Raw genomic sequence first — 13,116 nt, 5'->3', positions numbered from 1 at the left:
CCAGGTGTGCCGCCTAGGTGTGCCACGCTGCTGACAGTTAATCGAGCGAAAAATCAAGCCAAAGGATAGAAGAAATAGGCCCAGTGTTCAGCACTGGCAAGAGCCAGACTGGAAAGTAGAAGAGCAGTGAATGAGAGACCTGTCTCCGCCTACGGCCACACCACCCTGAATGCGCCCGATCTCGTCTGATCTCGGAAGCTAAGCAGGGTCAGGCCTGGTTAGTACTTGGATGGGAGACCGCCTGGGAATACCAGGTGCTGTAGGCTTTTTGCTTTTCCTCGCTGCAACAAGCAATGGTCGCTGTCCTCAATGTCTTTTTCCCATTGACTTTTTTAGCCGCACACTTACCGCTTTTCATTTGCTTTCTCTCACTTGCCCTTTTCAATTCTTGCTTTTTATACAACCAATATTTCATCCATCACATTTGGGCCCAGAGGTTGCTACCCAGCTTTCCCAAAATGCAAAATGACTGACCTGCCTAGTCATGCACTGATAAATGCCCACCTCTCATATGGCAGCATAATTAGTCCCATTTGCAAGTCCTGAGCCTGGGAAAGCTGGGGCGTGAAGAGCCCTGCCTAGTTTGCCAGTGATCAATCCTCCACACTGCAGCATAGCTGGGCACATTTGCCTTCAGAGTCCTGGGAAAGCAGCTGGCTAACGTGCCACGCCAAGCTGTAATAGCGATCTGCTAAAAGCCATTTCTACTCACATCAATCCCCCCAAATTGTGGCACAACTGGGCCGATTTGCCTTTCAGGAGCCTGGCAAAGCTGGGTAACTTGCACAATGCAAGGGTACGTTCACGAGGTGCATTTTCTCTGGCTTTTTGCTGCGTTTGTGTCAAAAGGGCAGAATATATATGTTTTTCCACAGTTGCAAGACAAAACGCTGCAAACAAGTATGTAGCCGCCCACAGTAGCCGCCCACAGTAGCCCAAGGTAAAGTAAAAGAAAACAGCAAACATATAAAAGTCACCAATTGCAGGTGCAATCGTTGCCTTGGAGCTGCCCTGTTTCAGGTCCTTCAGCATTGGCCAGCTTACACACTCCATTGGAGTGAATGGAGACTAAGCCCCGCCCCCTTGGCCCAAAAAGAACGTCTCAGCAGTGAGGCCATGCTGGTGCACACTGCTCATAGCAGCAGGTCTCCAGCCGCACATGGAGGAGGCTGCAGCAGACTCATTTCTAGGGGACCTTTTTACAAGTGTAGTCATACATCTATTTGTTTTTTGTTTTGAATGTTTTTTTAAAATGTATTTTATTTTTCAGGTTTAGCTTCACTTTAAGGGATATAAAAGTGAAGAAAATGGAAAGGGGCTAGTGTTGAGCCCTGGAAAAAGGCGTGCTGTGAAGTAGAAGAGCAGTGAGTGAGAGGCCTGTCTCTGCCTGTCTCTGCCTGTCTCTGCCTACGGCCACACCACCCTGAATGCGCCCAATCTCGTCTGATCTCGGAAGCTAAGCAGCGTCAGGCCTGGTTAGTACTTGGATGGGAGACCGCCTGGGAATACCAGGTGCTTTTTGCTTTTCCTCACTGCAACAAGCAATGGTCGCTGTCCTCAATGCCTTTTTCCCATTGACTTTTTCAACTGCACACTTGCTTCTTTTCCTGAGCTTTCTCTTTTGCGCTTTTGAATGCTCGCAAAATCCCTGTCCTCCTTATCAGCATGGTGGCCACCACCAGCATTACTGCTTTTAATACAAGGCTGAATTTCAATAGTAACAGCGCCCCTTGCAGGACTGGGGGCACTCAGTGTTAACCTGCAGGCTGACTGACATCGTCACGAAAGCAGCACACGTTTGCAGACAACGCAGCGTAGGAAAGGGAAGCGCGCTGAAAGCCGCTTCCAATCACTCACCACCACCAGCTCACATCCTTCCCTAATTGTTTCCCGTACACCTGGCTCCATCCCACCTTCCTGGCCGAGCTTGCTCTCTCTTTCACACCCTCATTCCATTGTTAGCCTGTCGAAAAGCCTGCACTGAGGCTTTTTAAAAGACACCCGCTGCTCAGCACTGCTGTGGCAGCTGTTTCATTAGTCAACAACACCTGTCGGCTGTATTCCCCCTGCCAGCCCTTGCGGTCGTCGCATTGGTCCTTCGGAAACAGCCGCCCCCTGTTGGGCCGGAGTGGTGCTATGCCGGTATCCATGGACTGAAAGTTTCTAGGCGTGCTGCGTTTTTCCATGCCCGGCTGGCAATGGCAACCGACGCTCGTCAAAGGGATGGAGGGCTCATGTGTGCGCACCCTGAGCTCCTAATGGCGTCTGCCACTGTGCCGCAGGTGAGCGTTACCTGCTGGCGAGTCTTTGGTGCACGCACCAATTTGGCCACGTGCCGGCCAGGGCCAGGCTGACTGGGCTTTGAACAAATGAGGGTGGTGGAGAAGAGGTCAGCTGCGTCTACCGGCCACACCACCCTGAATACGCCCGATCTCGTCCGATCTCGGAAGCAAAGCGGGGTCGGGCTCGGACAGTACTTGGATGGGAGACCTCCTGGGAATACCGGGTGCTGTAGACTGTATTTTTTTTCTCGGCTGTATCTTCCTGTTTTTGTCATTTCCATCCTTCCAGGATCTCCGGCTCTGGGCCCAGTGGCTGCCAACGGCCATACCACTAGGCGACCGCACCGGCCTACTATCTAGCTGCGTGCCCCAGCTAAAAGGCCTCACTGCCCCTGTAGCCTGACACATGTAAATGATAGAGTTAAAAGAGACCAGGCTTTCAGCAGATGCCCAGGGGATGGCTTGAGCCGACGGTCGGCCAACAGAAGTAATTTCTCTCTCTGCAGAGAAGTTTGTGCAACTGACCCTTTCAGTTGGTCAGTGCATGCAGCCCACTAGGTGACTCGAGTGTGAGGAAGGAGGAAAGGGGCTGACTTCCTGCTTTGGCCTTGAAAAACGACAGGCAGGAGACTTTGGCATGTGGGTGCCATGGGGCTGGCCAGGTGTGCCGCCTAGGTGTGCCACGCTGCTGACAGTTAATCGAGCGAAAAATCAAGCCAAAGGATAGAAGAAATAGGCCCAGTGTTCAGCACTGGCAAGAGCCAGACTGGAAAGTAGAAGAGCAGTGAATGAGAGGCCTGTCTCCGCCTACGGCCACACCACCCTGAATGCGCCCGATCTCGTCTGATCTTGGAAGCTAAGCAGGGTCAGGCCTGGTTAGTACTTGGATGGGAGACCGCCTGGGAATACCAGGTGCTGTAGGCTTTTTGCTTTTCCTCGCTGCAACAAGCAATGGTCGCTGTCCTCAATGTCTTTTTCCCATTGACTTTTTTAGCCGCACACTTACCGCTTTTCATTTGCTTTCTCTCACTTGCCCTTTTCAATTCTTGCTTTTTATACAACCAATATTTCATCCATCACATTTGGGCCCAGAGGTTGCTACCCAGCTTTCCCAAAATGCAAAATGACTGACCTGCCTAGTCATGCACTGATAAATGCCCACCTCTCATATGGCAGCATAATTAGTCCCATTTGCAAGTCCTGAGCCTGGGAAAGCTGGGGCGTGAAGAGCCCTGCCTAGTTTGCCAGTGATCAATCCTCCACACTGCAGCATAGCTGGGCACATTTGCCTTCAGAGTCCTGGGAAAGCAGCTGGCTAACGTGCCACGCCAAGCTGTAATAGCGATCTGCTAAAAGCCATTTCTACTCACATCAATCCCCCCAAATTGTGGCACAACTGGGCCGATTTGCCTTTCAGGAGCCTGGCAAAGCTGGGTAACTTGCACAATGCAAGGGTACGTTCACGAGGTGCATTTTCTCTGGCTTTTTGCTGCGTTTGTGTCAAAAGGGCAGAATATATATGTTTTTCCACAGTTGCAAGACAAAACGCTGCAAACAAGTATGTAGCCGCCCACAGTAGCCCAAGGTAAAGTAAAAGAAAACAGCAAACATATAAAAGTCACCCATTGCAGGTGCAATCGTTGCCTTGGAGCTGCCCTGTTTCAGGTCCTTCAGCATTGGCCAGCTTACACACTCCATTGGAGTGAATGGAGACTAAGCCCCGCCCCCTTGGCCCAAAAAGAACGTCTCAGCAGTGAGGCCATGCTGGTGCACACTGCTCATAGCAGCAGGTCTCCAGCCGCACATGGAGGAGGCTGAGAGGAAGGAAAGGACTCCCTCTTGGTCTGCTAGATGTCAGGCAAACTGCTTGTTTCTGCAGCAGACTCATTTCTAGGGGACCTTTTTACAAGTGTAGTCATACATCTATTTGTTTTTTGTTTTGAATGTTTTTTTTAAATGTATTTTATTTTTCAGGTTTAGCTTCACTTTAAGGGATATAAAAGTGAAGAAGATGGAAAGGGGCTAGTGTTGAGCCCTGGAAAGAGGCGTGCTGTGAAGTAGAAGAGCAGTGAGTGAGAGGCCTGTCTCTGCCTACGGCCACACCACCCTGAATGCGCCCGATCTCGTCTGATCTCGGAAGCTAAGCAGGGTCAGGCCTGGTTAGTACTTGGATGGGAGACCGCCTGGGAATACCAGGTGCTGTAGGCTTTTTGCTTTTCCTCACTGCAACAAGCAATGGTCGCTGTCCTCAATGCCTTTTTCCCATTGACTTTTTCAACTGCACACTTGCTTCTTTTCCTGAGCTTTCTCTTTTGCGCTTTTGAATGCTCGCAAAATCCCTGTCCTCCTTATCAGCATGGTGGCCACCACCAGCATTACTGCTTTTAATACGAGGCTGAATTTCAATAGTAACAGCGCCCCTTGCAGGACTGGGGGCACTCAGTGTTAACCTGCAGGCTGACTGACAGCGTCACGAATGCAGCACACGTTTGCAGACAACGCAGCGTAGGAAAGGGAAGCGCGCTGATAGCCGCTTCCAATCATTCACCACCACCAGCTCACCTCCTTCCCTAATTGTTTCCCGTACACCTGGCTCCATCCCACCTTCCTGGCCGAGCTTGCTCTCTCTTTCACACCCTCATTCCATTGTTAGCCTGTCGAAAAGCCTGCACTGAGGCTTTTTAAAAGACACCCGCTGCTCAGCACTGCTGTGGCAGCTGTTTCATTAGTCAACAACACCTGTCGGCTGTATTCCCCCTGCCAGCCCTTGCGGTCGTCGCATTGGTCCTTCGGAAACAGCCGCCCCCTGTTGGGCCGGAGTGGTGCTATGCCGGTATCCATGGACTGAAAGTTTCTAGGCGTGCTGCGTTTTTCCATGCCCGGCTGGCAATGGCAACCGACGCTCGTCAAAGGGATGGAGGGCTCATGTGTGCGCACCCTGAGCTCCTAATGGCGTCTGCCACTGTGCCGCAGGTGAGCGTTACCTGCTGGCGAGTCTTTGGTGCACGCACCAATTTGGCCACGTGCCGGCCAGGGCCAGGCTGACTGGGCTTTGAACAAATGAGGGTGGTGGAGAAGAGGTCAGCTGCGTCTACCGGCCACACCACCCTGAATACGCCCGATCTCGTCCGATCTCGGAAGCAAAGCGGGGTCGGGCTCGGACAGTACTTGGATGGGAGACCTCCTGGGAATACCGGGTGCTGTAGACTGTATTTTTTTTCTCGGCTGTATCTTCCTGTTTTTGTCATTTCCATCCTTCCAGGATCTCCGGCTCTGGGCCCAGTGGCTGCCAACGGCCATACCACTAGGCGACCGCACCGGCCTACTATCTAGCTGCGTGCCCCAGCTAAAAGGCCTCACTGCCCCTGTAGCCTGACACATGTAAATGATAGAGTTAAAAGAGACCAGGCTTTCAGCAGATGCCCAGGGGATGGCTTGAGCCGACGGTCGGCCAACAGAAGTAATTTCTCTCTCTGCAGAGAAGTTTGTGCAACTGACCCTTTCAGTTGGTCAGCGCATGCAGCCCACTAGGTGACTCGAGTGTGAGGAAGGAGGAAAGGGGCTGACTTCCTGCTTTGGCCTTGAAAAACGACAGGCAGGAGACTTTGGCATGTGGGTGCCATGGGGCTGGCCAGGTGTGCCGCCTAGGTGTGCCACGCTGCTGACAGTTAATCGAGCGAAAAATCAAGCCAAAGGATAGAAGAAATAGGCCCAGTGTTCAGCACTGGCAAGAGCCAGACTGGAAAGTAGAAGAGGAGTGAATGAGAGGCCTGTCTCCGCCTACGGCCACACCACCCTGAATGCGCCCGATCTCGTCTGATCTTGGAAGCTAAGCAGGGTCAGGCCTGGTTAGTACTTGGATGGGAGACCGCCTGGGAATACCAGGTGCTGTAGGCTTTTTGCTTTTCCTCGCTGCAACAAGCAATGGTCGCTGTCCTCAATGTCTTTTTCCCATTGACTTTTTTAGCCGCACACTTACCGCTTTTCATTTGCTTTCTCTCACTTGCCCTTTTCAATTCTTGCTTTTTATACAACCAATATTTCATCCATCACATTTGGGCCCAGAGGTTGCTACCCAGCTTTCCCAAAATGCAAAATGACTGACCTGCCTAGTCATGCACTGATAAATGCCCACCTCTCATATGGCAGCATAATTAGTCCCATTTGCAAGTCCTGAGCCTGGGAAAGCTGGGGCGTGAAGAGCCCTGCCTAGTTTGCCAGTGATCAATCCTCCACACTGCAGCATAGCTGGGCACATTTGCCTTCAGAGTCCTGGGAAAGCAGCTGGCTAACGTGCCACGCCAAGCTGTAATAGCGATCTGCTAAAAGCCATTTCTACTCACATCAATCCCCCCAAATTGTGGCACAACTGGGCCGATTTGCCTTTCAGGAGCCTGGCAAAGCTGGGTAACTTGCACAATGCAAGGGTACGTTCACGAGGTGCATTTTCTCTGGCTTTTTGCTGCGTTTGTGTCAAAAGGGCAGAATATATATGTTTTTCCACAGTTGCAAGACAAAACGCTGCAAACAAGTATGTAGCCGCCCACAGTAGCCCAAGGTAAAGTAAAAGAAAACAGCAAACATATAAAAGTCACCCATTGCAGGTGCAATCGTTGCCTTGGAGCTGCCCTGTTTCAGGTCCTTCAGCATTGGCCAGCTTACACACTCCATTGGAGTGAATGGAGACTAAGCCCCGCCCCCTTGGCCCAAAAAGAACGTCTCAGCAGTGAGGCCATGCTGGTGCACACTGCTCATAGCAGCAGGTCTCCAGCCGCACATGGAGGAGGCTGAGAGGAAGGAAAGGACTCCCTCTTGGTCTGCTAGATGTCAGGCAAACTGCTTGTTTCTGCAGCAGACTCATTTCTAGGGGACCTTTTTACAAGTGTAGTCATACATCTATTTGTTTTTTGTTTTGAATGTTTTTTTTAAATGTATTTTATTTTTCAGGTTTAGCTTCACTTTAAGAGATATAAAAGTGAAGAAAATGGAAAGGGGCTAGTGTTGAGCCCTGGAAAGAGGCGTGCTGTGAAGTAGAAGAGCAGTGAGTGAGAGGCCTTTCTCTGCCTACGGCCACACCACCCTGAATGCGCCCGATCTCGTCTGATCTCGGAAGCTAAGCAGCGTCAGGCCTGGTTAGTACTTGGATGGGAGACCGCCTGGGAATACCAGGTGCTGTAGGCTTTTTGCTTTTCCTCACTGCAACAAGCAATGGTCGCTGTCCTCAATGCCTTTTTCCCATTGACTTTTTCAACTGCACACTTGCTTCTTTTCCTGAGCTTTCTCTTTTGCGCTTTTGAATGCTCGCAAAATCCCTGTCCTCCTTATCAGCATGGTGGCCACCACCAGCATTACTGCTTTTAATACGAGGCTGAATTTCAATAGTAACAGCGCCCCTTGCAGGACTGGGGGCACTCAGTGTTAACCTGCAGGCTGACTGACAGCGTCACGAATGCAGCACACGTTTGCAGACAACGCAGCGTAGGAAAGGGAAGCGCGCTGAAAGCCGCTTCCAATCATTCACCACCACCAGCTCACCTCCTTCCCTAATTGTTTCCCGTACACCTGGCTCCATCCCACCTTCCTGGCCGAGCTTGCTCTCTCTTTCACACCCTCATTCCATTGTTAGCCTGTCGAAAAGCCTGCACTGAGGCTTTTTAAAAGACACCCGCTGCTCATCACTGCTGTGGCAGCTGTTTCATTAGTCAACAACACCTGTCGGCTGTATTCCCTCTGCCAGCCCTTGCGGTCGTCGCATTGGTCCTTCGGAAACAGCCGCCCCCTGTTGGGCCGGAGTGGTGCTATGCCGGTATCCATGGACTGAAAGTTTCTAGGCGTGCTGCGTTTTTCCATGCCCGGCTGGCAATGGCAACCGACGCTCGTCAAAGGGATGGAGGGCTCATGTGTGCGCACCCTGAGCTCCTAATGGCGTCTGCCACTGTGCCGCAGGTGAGCGTTACCTGCTGGCGAGTCTTTGGTGCACGCACCAATTTGGCCACGTGCCGGCCAGGGCCAGGCTGACTGGGCTTTGAACAAATGAGGGTGGTGGAGAAGAGGTCAGCTGCGTCTACCGGCCACACCACCCTGAATACGCCCGATCTCGTCCGATCTCGGAAGCAAAGCGGGGTCGGGCTCGGACAGTACTTGGATGGGAGACCTCCTGGGAATACCGGGTGCTGTAGACTGTATTTTTTTTCTCGGCTGTATCTTCCTGTTTTTGTCATTTCCATCCTTCCAGGATCTCCGGCTCTGGGCCCAGTGGCTGCCAACGGCCATACCACTAGGCGACCGCACCGGCCTACTATCTAGCTGCGTGCCCCAGCTAAAAGGCCTCACTGCCCCTGTAGCCTGACACATGTAAATGATAGAGTTAAAAGAGACCAGGCTTTCAGCAGATGCCCAGGGGATGGCTTGAGCCGACGGTCGGCCAACAGAAGTAATTTCTCTCTCTGCAGAGAAGTTTGTGCAACTGACCCTTTCAGTTGGTCAGCGCATGCAGCCCACTAGGTGACTCGAGTGTGAGGAAGGAGGAAAGGGGCTGACTTCCTGCTTTGGCCTTGAAAAACGACAGGCAGGAGACTTTGGCATGTGGGTGCCATGGGGCTGGCCAGGTGTGCCGCCTAGGTGTGCCACGCTGCTGACAGTTAATCGAGCGAAAAATCAAGCCAAAGGATAGAAGAAATAGGCCCAGTGTTCAGCACTGGCAAGAGCCAGACTGGAAAGTAGAAGAGCAGTGAATGAGAGACCTGTCTCCGCCTACGGCCACACCACCCTGAATGCGCCCGATCTCGTCTGATCTCGGAAGCTAAGCAGGGTCAGGCCTGGTTAGTACTTGGATGGGAGACCGCCTGGGAATACCAGGTGCTGTAGGCTTTTTGCTTTTCCTCGCTGCAACAAGCAATGGTCGCTGTCCTCAATGTCTTTTTCCCATTGACTTTTTTAGCCGCACACTTACCGCTTTTCATTTGCTTTCTCTCACTTGCCCTTTTCAATTCTTGCTTTTTATACAACCAATATTTCATCCATCACATTTGGGCCCAGAGGTTGCTACCCAGCTTTCCCAAAATGCAAAATGACTGACCTGCCTAGTCATGCACTGATAAATGCCCACCTCTCATATGGCAGCATAATTAGTCCCATTTGCAAGTCCTGAGCCTGGGAAAGCTGGGGCGTGAAGAGCCCTGCCTAGTTTGCCAGTGATCAATCCTCCACACTGCAGCATAGCTGGGCACATTTGCCTTCAGAGTCCTGGGAAAGCAGCTGGCTAACGTGCCACGCCAAGCTGTAATAGCGATCTGCTAAAAGCCATTTCTACTCACATCAATCCCCCCAAATTGTGGCACAACTGGGCCGATTTGCCTTTCAGGAGCCTGGCAAAGCTGGGTAACTTGCACAATGCAAGGGTACGTTCACGAGGTGCATTTTCTCTGGCTTTTTGCTGCGTTTGTGTCAAAAGGGCAGAATATATATGTTTTTCCACAGTTGCAAGACAAAACGCTGCAAACAAGTATGTAGCCGCCCACAGTAGCCGCCCACAGTAGCCCAAGGTAAAGTAAAAGAAAACAGCAAACATATAAAAGTCACCAATTGCAGGTGCAATCGTTGCCTTGGAGCTGCCCTGTTTCAGGTCCTTCAGCATTGGCCAGCTTACACACTCCATTGGAGTGAATGGAGACTAAGCCCCGCCCCCTTGGCCCAAAAAGAACGTCTCAGCAGTGAGGCCATGCTGGTGCACACTGCTCATAGCAGCAGGTCTCCAGCCGCACATGGAGGAGGCTGAGAGGAAGGAAAGGACTCCCTCTTGGTCTGCTAGATTTCAGGCAAACTGCTTGTTTCTGCAGCAGACTCATTTCTAGGGGACCTTTTTACAAGTGTAGTCATACATCTATTTGTTTTTTGTTTTGAATGTTTTTTTAAAATGTATTTTATTTTTCAGGTTTAGCTTCACTTTAAGGGATATAAAAGTGAAGAAAATGGAAAGGGGCTAGTGTTGAGCCCTGGAAAGAGGCGTGCTGTGAAGTAGAAGAGCAGTGAGTGAGAGGCCTGTCTCTGCCTACGGCCACACCACCCTGAATGCGCCCGATCTCGTCTGATCTCGGAAGCTAAGCAGGGTCAGGCCTGGTTAGTACTTGGATGGGAGACCGCCTGGGAATACCAGGTGCTGTAGGCTTTTTGCTTTTCCTCACTGCAACAAGCAATGGTCGCTGTCCTCAATGCCTTTTTCCCATTGACTTTTTCAACTGCACACTTGCTTCTTTTCCTGAGCTTTCTCTTTTGCGCTTTTGAATGCTCGCAAAATCCCTGTCCTCCTTATCAGCATGGTGGCCACCACCAGCATTACTGCTTTTAATACAAGGCTGAATTTCAATAGTAACAGCGCCCCTTGCAGGACTGGGGGCACTCAGTGTTAACCTGCAGGCTGACTGACATCGTCACGAAAGCAGCACACGTTTGCAGACAACGCAGCGTAGGAAAGGGAAGCGCGCTGAAAGCCGCTTCCAATCACTCACCACCACCAGCTCACCTCCTTCCCTAATTGTTTCCCGTACACCTGGCTCCATCCCACCTTCCTGGCCGAGCTTGCTCTCTCTTTCACACCCTCATTCCATTGTTAGCCTGTCGAAAAGCCTGCACTGAGGCTTTTTAAAAGACACCCGCTGCTCATCACTGCTGTGGCAGCTGTTTCATTAGTCAACAACACCTGTCGGCTGTATTCCCTCTGCCAGCCCTTGCGGTCGTCGCATTGGTCCTTCGGAAACAGCCGCCCCCTGTTGGGCCGGAGTGGTGCTATGCCGGTATCCATGGACTGAAAGTTTCTAGGCGTGCTGCGTTTTTCCATGCCCGGCTGGCAATGGCAACCGACGCTCGTCAAAGGGATGGAGGGCTCATGTGTGCGCACCCTGAGCTCCTAATGGCGTCTGCCACTGTGCCGCAGGTGAGCGTTACCTGCTGGCGAGTCTTTGGTGCACGCACCAATTTGGCCACGTGCCGGCCAGGGCCAGGCTGACTGGGCTTTGAACAAATGAGGGTGGTGGAGAAGAGGTCAGCTGCGTCTACCGGCCACACCACCCTGAATACGCCCGATCTCGTCCGATCTCGGAAGCAAAGCGGGGTCGGGCTCGGACAGTACTTGGATGGGAGACCTCCTGGGAATACCGGGTGCTGTAGACTGTATTTTTTTTCTCGGCTGTATCTTCCTGTTTTTGTCATTTCCATCCTTCCAGGATCTCCGGCTCTGGGCCCAGTGGCTGCCAACGGCCATACCACTAGGCGACCGCACCGGCCTACTATCTAGCTGCGTGCCCCAGCTAAAAGGCCTCACTGCCCCTGTAGCCTGACACATGTAAATGATAGAGTTAAAAGAGACCAGGCTTTCAGCAGATGCCCAGGGGATGGCTTGAGCCGACGGTCGGCCAACAGAAGTAATTTCTCTCTCTGCAGAGAAGTTTGTGCAACTGACCCTTTCAGTTGGTCAGCGCATGCAGCCCACTAGGTGACTCGAGTGTGAGGAAGGAGGAAAGGGGCTGACTTCCTGCTTTGGCCTTGAAAAACGACAGGCAGGAGACTTTGGCATGTGGGTGCCATGGGGCTGGCCAGGTGTGCCGCCTAGGTGTGCCACGCTGCTGACAGTTAATCGAGCGAAAAATCAAGCCAAAGGATAGAAGAAATAGGCCCAGTGTTCAGCACTGGCAAGAGCCAGACTGGAAAGTAGAAGAGCAGTGAATGAGAGACCTGTCTCCGCCTACGGCCACACCACCCTGAATGCGCCCGATCTCGTCTGATCTCGGAAGCTAAGCAGGGTCAGGCCTGGTTAGTACTTGGATGGGAGACCGCCTGGGAATACCAGGTGCTGTAGGCTTTTTGCTTTTCCTCGCTGCAACAAGCAATGGTCGCTGTCCTCAATGTCTTTTTCCCATTGACTTTTTTAGCCGCACACTTACCGCTTTTCATTTGCTTTCTCTCACTTGCCCTTTTCAATTCTTGCTTTTTATACAACCAATATTTCATCCATCACATTTGGGCCCAGAGGTTGCTACCCAGCTTTCCCAAAATGCAAAATGACTGACCTGCCTAGTCATGCACTGATAAATGCCCACCTCTCATATGGCAGCATAATTAGTCCCATTTGCAAGTCCTGAGCCTGGGAAAGCTGGGGCGTGAAGAGCCCTGCCTAGTTTGCCAGTGATCAATCCTCCACACTGCAGCATAGCTGGGCACATTTGCCTTCAGAGTCCTGGGAAAGCAGCTGGCTAACGTGCCACGCCAAGCTGTAATAGCGATCTGCTAAAAGCCATTTCTACTCACATCAATCCCCCCAAATTGTGGCACAACTGGGCCGATTTGCCTTTCAGGAGCCTGGCAAAGCTGGGTAACTTGCACAATGCAAGGGTACGTTCACGAGGTGCATTTTCTCTGGCTTTTTGCTGCGTTTGTGTCAAAAGGGCAGAATATATATGTTTTTCCACAGTTGCAAGACAAAACGCTGCAAACAAGTATGTAGCCGCCCACAGTAGCCCAAGGTAAAGTAAAAGAAAACAGCAAACATATAAAAGTCACCCATTGCAGGTGCAATCGTTGCCTTGGAGCTGCCCTGTTTCAGGTCCTTCAGCATTGGCCAGCTTACACACTCCATTGGAGTGAATGGAGACTAAGCCCCGCCCCCTTGGCCCAAAAAGAACGTCTCAGCAGTGAGGCCATGCTGGTGCACACTGCTCATAGCAGCAGGTCTCCAGCCGCACATGGAGGAGGCTGAGAGGAAGGAAAGGACTCCCTCTTGGTCTGCTAGATGTCAGGCAAACTGCTTGTTTCTGCAGCAGACTCATTTCTAGGGGACCTT

General features: G+C 51.7%; 12 non-coding genes and 1 pseudogene across 12 annotated transcripts; all 13 read left to right on the top strand.

The window, feature by feature from the left end:
- The first annotated feature begins 147 nt into the window (after window positions 1-147).
- Window positions 148-266, top strand: LOC142655146 (5S ribosomal RNA). Its single transcript, XR_012849437.1, has one exon. It is a non-coding gene; the product is annotated as a 5S ribosomal RNA (ribosomal RNA).
- A 1,139-nt stretch (window positions 267-1,405) lies between these two features.
- Window positions 1,406-1,524, top strand: LOC142655083 (5S ribosomal RNA; annotated as a pseudogene).
- Window positions 1,525-2,398: 874 nt separating this feature from the next.
- Window positions 2,399-2,518, top strand: LOC142654961 (5S ribosomal RNA). The gene has a single exon (XR_012849290.1). It is a non-coding gene; the product is annotated as a 5S ribosomal RNA (ribosomal RNA).
- Window positions 2,519-3,087: 569 nt separating this feature from the next.
- On the top strand, window positions 3,088-3,206 carry LOC142654752 (5S ribosomal RNA). The gene has a single exon (XR_012849093.1). It is a non-coding gene; the product is annotated as a 5S ribosomal RNA (ribosomal RNA).
- A 1,165-nt stretch (window positions 3,207-4,371) lies between these two features.
- On the top strand, window positions 4,372-4,490 carry LOC142655135 (5S ribosomal RNA). Its single transcript, XR_012849424.1, has one exon. It is a non-coding gene; the product is annotated as a 5S ribosomal RNA (ribosomal RNA).
- Window positions 4,491-5,371: 881 nt separating this feature from the next.
- On the top strand, window positions 5,372-5,491 carry LOC142654960 (5S ribosomal RNA). The gene has a single exon (XR_012849289.1). It is a non-coding gene; the product is annotated as a 5S ribosomal RNA (ribosomal RNA).
- A 569-nt stretch (window positions 5,492-6,060) lies between these two features.
- On the top strand, window positions 6,061-6,179 carry LOC142654741 (5S ribosomal RNA). The gene has a single exon (XR_012849092.1). It is a non-coding gene; the product is annotated as a 5S ribosomal RNA (ribosomal RNA).
- Window positions 6,180-7,344: 1,165 nt separating this feature from the next.
- LOC142654868 (5S ribosomal RNA) lies at window positions 7,345-7,463 on the top strand. The gene has a single exon (XR_012849202.1). It is a non-coding gene; the product is annotated as a 5S ribosomal RNA (ribosomal RNA).
- Window positions 7,464-8,344: 881 nt separating this feature from the next.
- Window positions 8,345-8,464, top strand: LOC142654958 (5S ribosomal RNA). The gene has a single exon (XR_012849287.1). It is a non-coding gene; the product is annotated as a 5S ribosomal RNA (ribosomal RNA).
- A 569-nt stretch (window positions 8,465-9,033) lies between these two features.
- On the top strand, window positions 9,034-9,152 carry LOC142655124 (5S ribosomal RNA). The gene has a single exon (XR_012849413.1). It is a non-coding gene; the product is annotated as a 5S ribosomal RNA (ribosomal RNA).
- A 1,178-nt stretch (window positions 9,153-10,330) lies between these two features.
- On the top strand, window positions 10,331-10,449 carry LOC142655113 (5S ribosomal RNA). The gene has a single exon (XR_012849402.1). It is a non-coding gene; the product is annotated as a 5S ribosomal RNA (ribosomal RNA).
- Window positions 10,450-11,330: 881 nt separating this feature from the next.
- Window positions 11,331-11,450, top strand: LOC142654957 (5S ribosomal RNA). Its single transcript, XR_012849286.1, has one exon. It is a non-coding gene; the product is annotated as a 5S ribosomal RNA (ribosomal RNA).
- A 569-nt stretch (window positions 11,451-12,019) lies between these two features.
- On the top strand, window positions 12,020-12,138 carry LOC142655105 (5S ribosomal RNA). Its single transcript, XR_012849394.1, has one exon. It is a non-coding gene; the product is annotated as a 5S ribosomal RNA (ribosomal RNA).
- The last annotated feature ends 978 nt before the right edge of the window (window positions 12,139-13,116 follow it).

The sequence above is a fragment of the Rhinoderma darwinii genome, chromosome 5 (assembly GCF_050947455.1).
Source record: "Rhinoderma darwinii isolate aRhiDar2 chromosome 5, aRhiDar2.hap1, whole genome shotgun sequence".
In the NCBI taxonomy this organism is placed as follows: Eukaryota; Metazoa; Chordata; class Amphibia; order Anura; family Rhinodermatidae; genus Rhinoderma; species Rhinoderma darwinii.
This window is presented reverse-complemented; position numbering and strand designations above follow the sequence as displayed.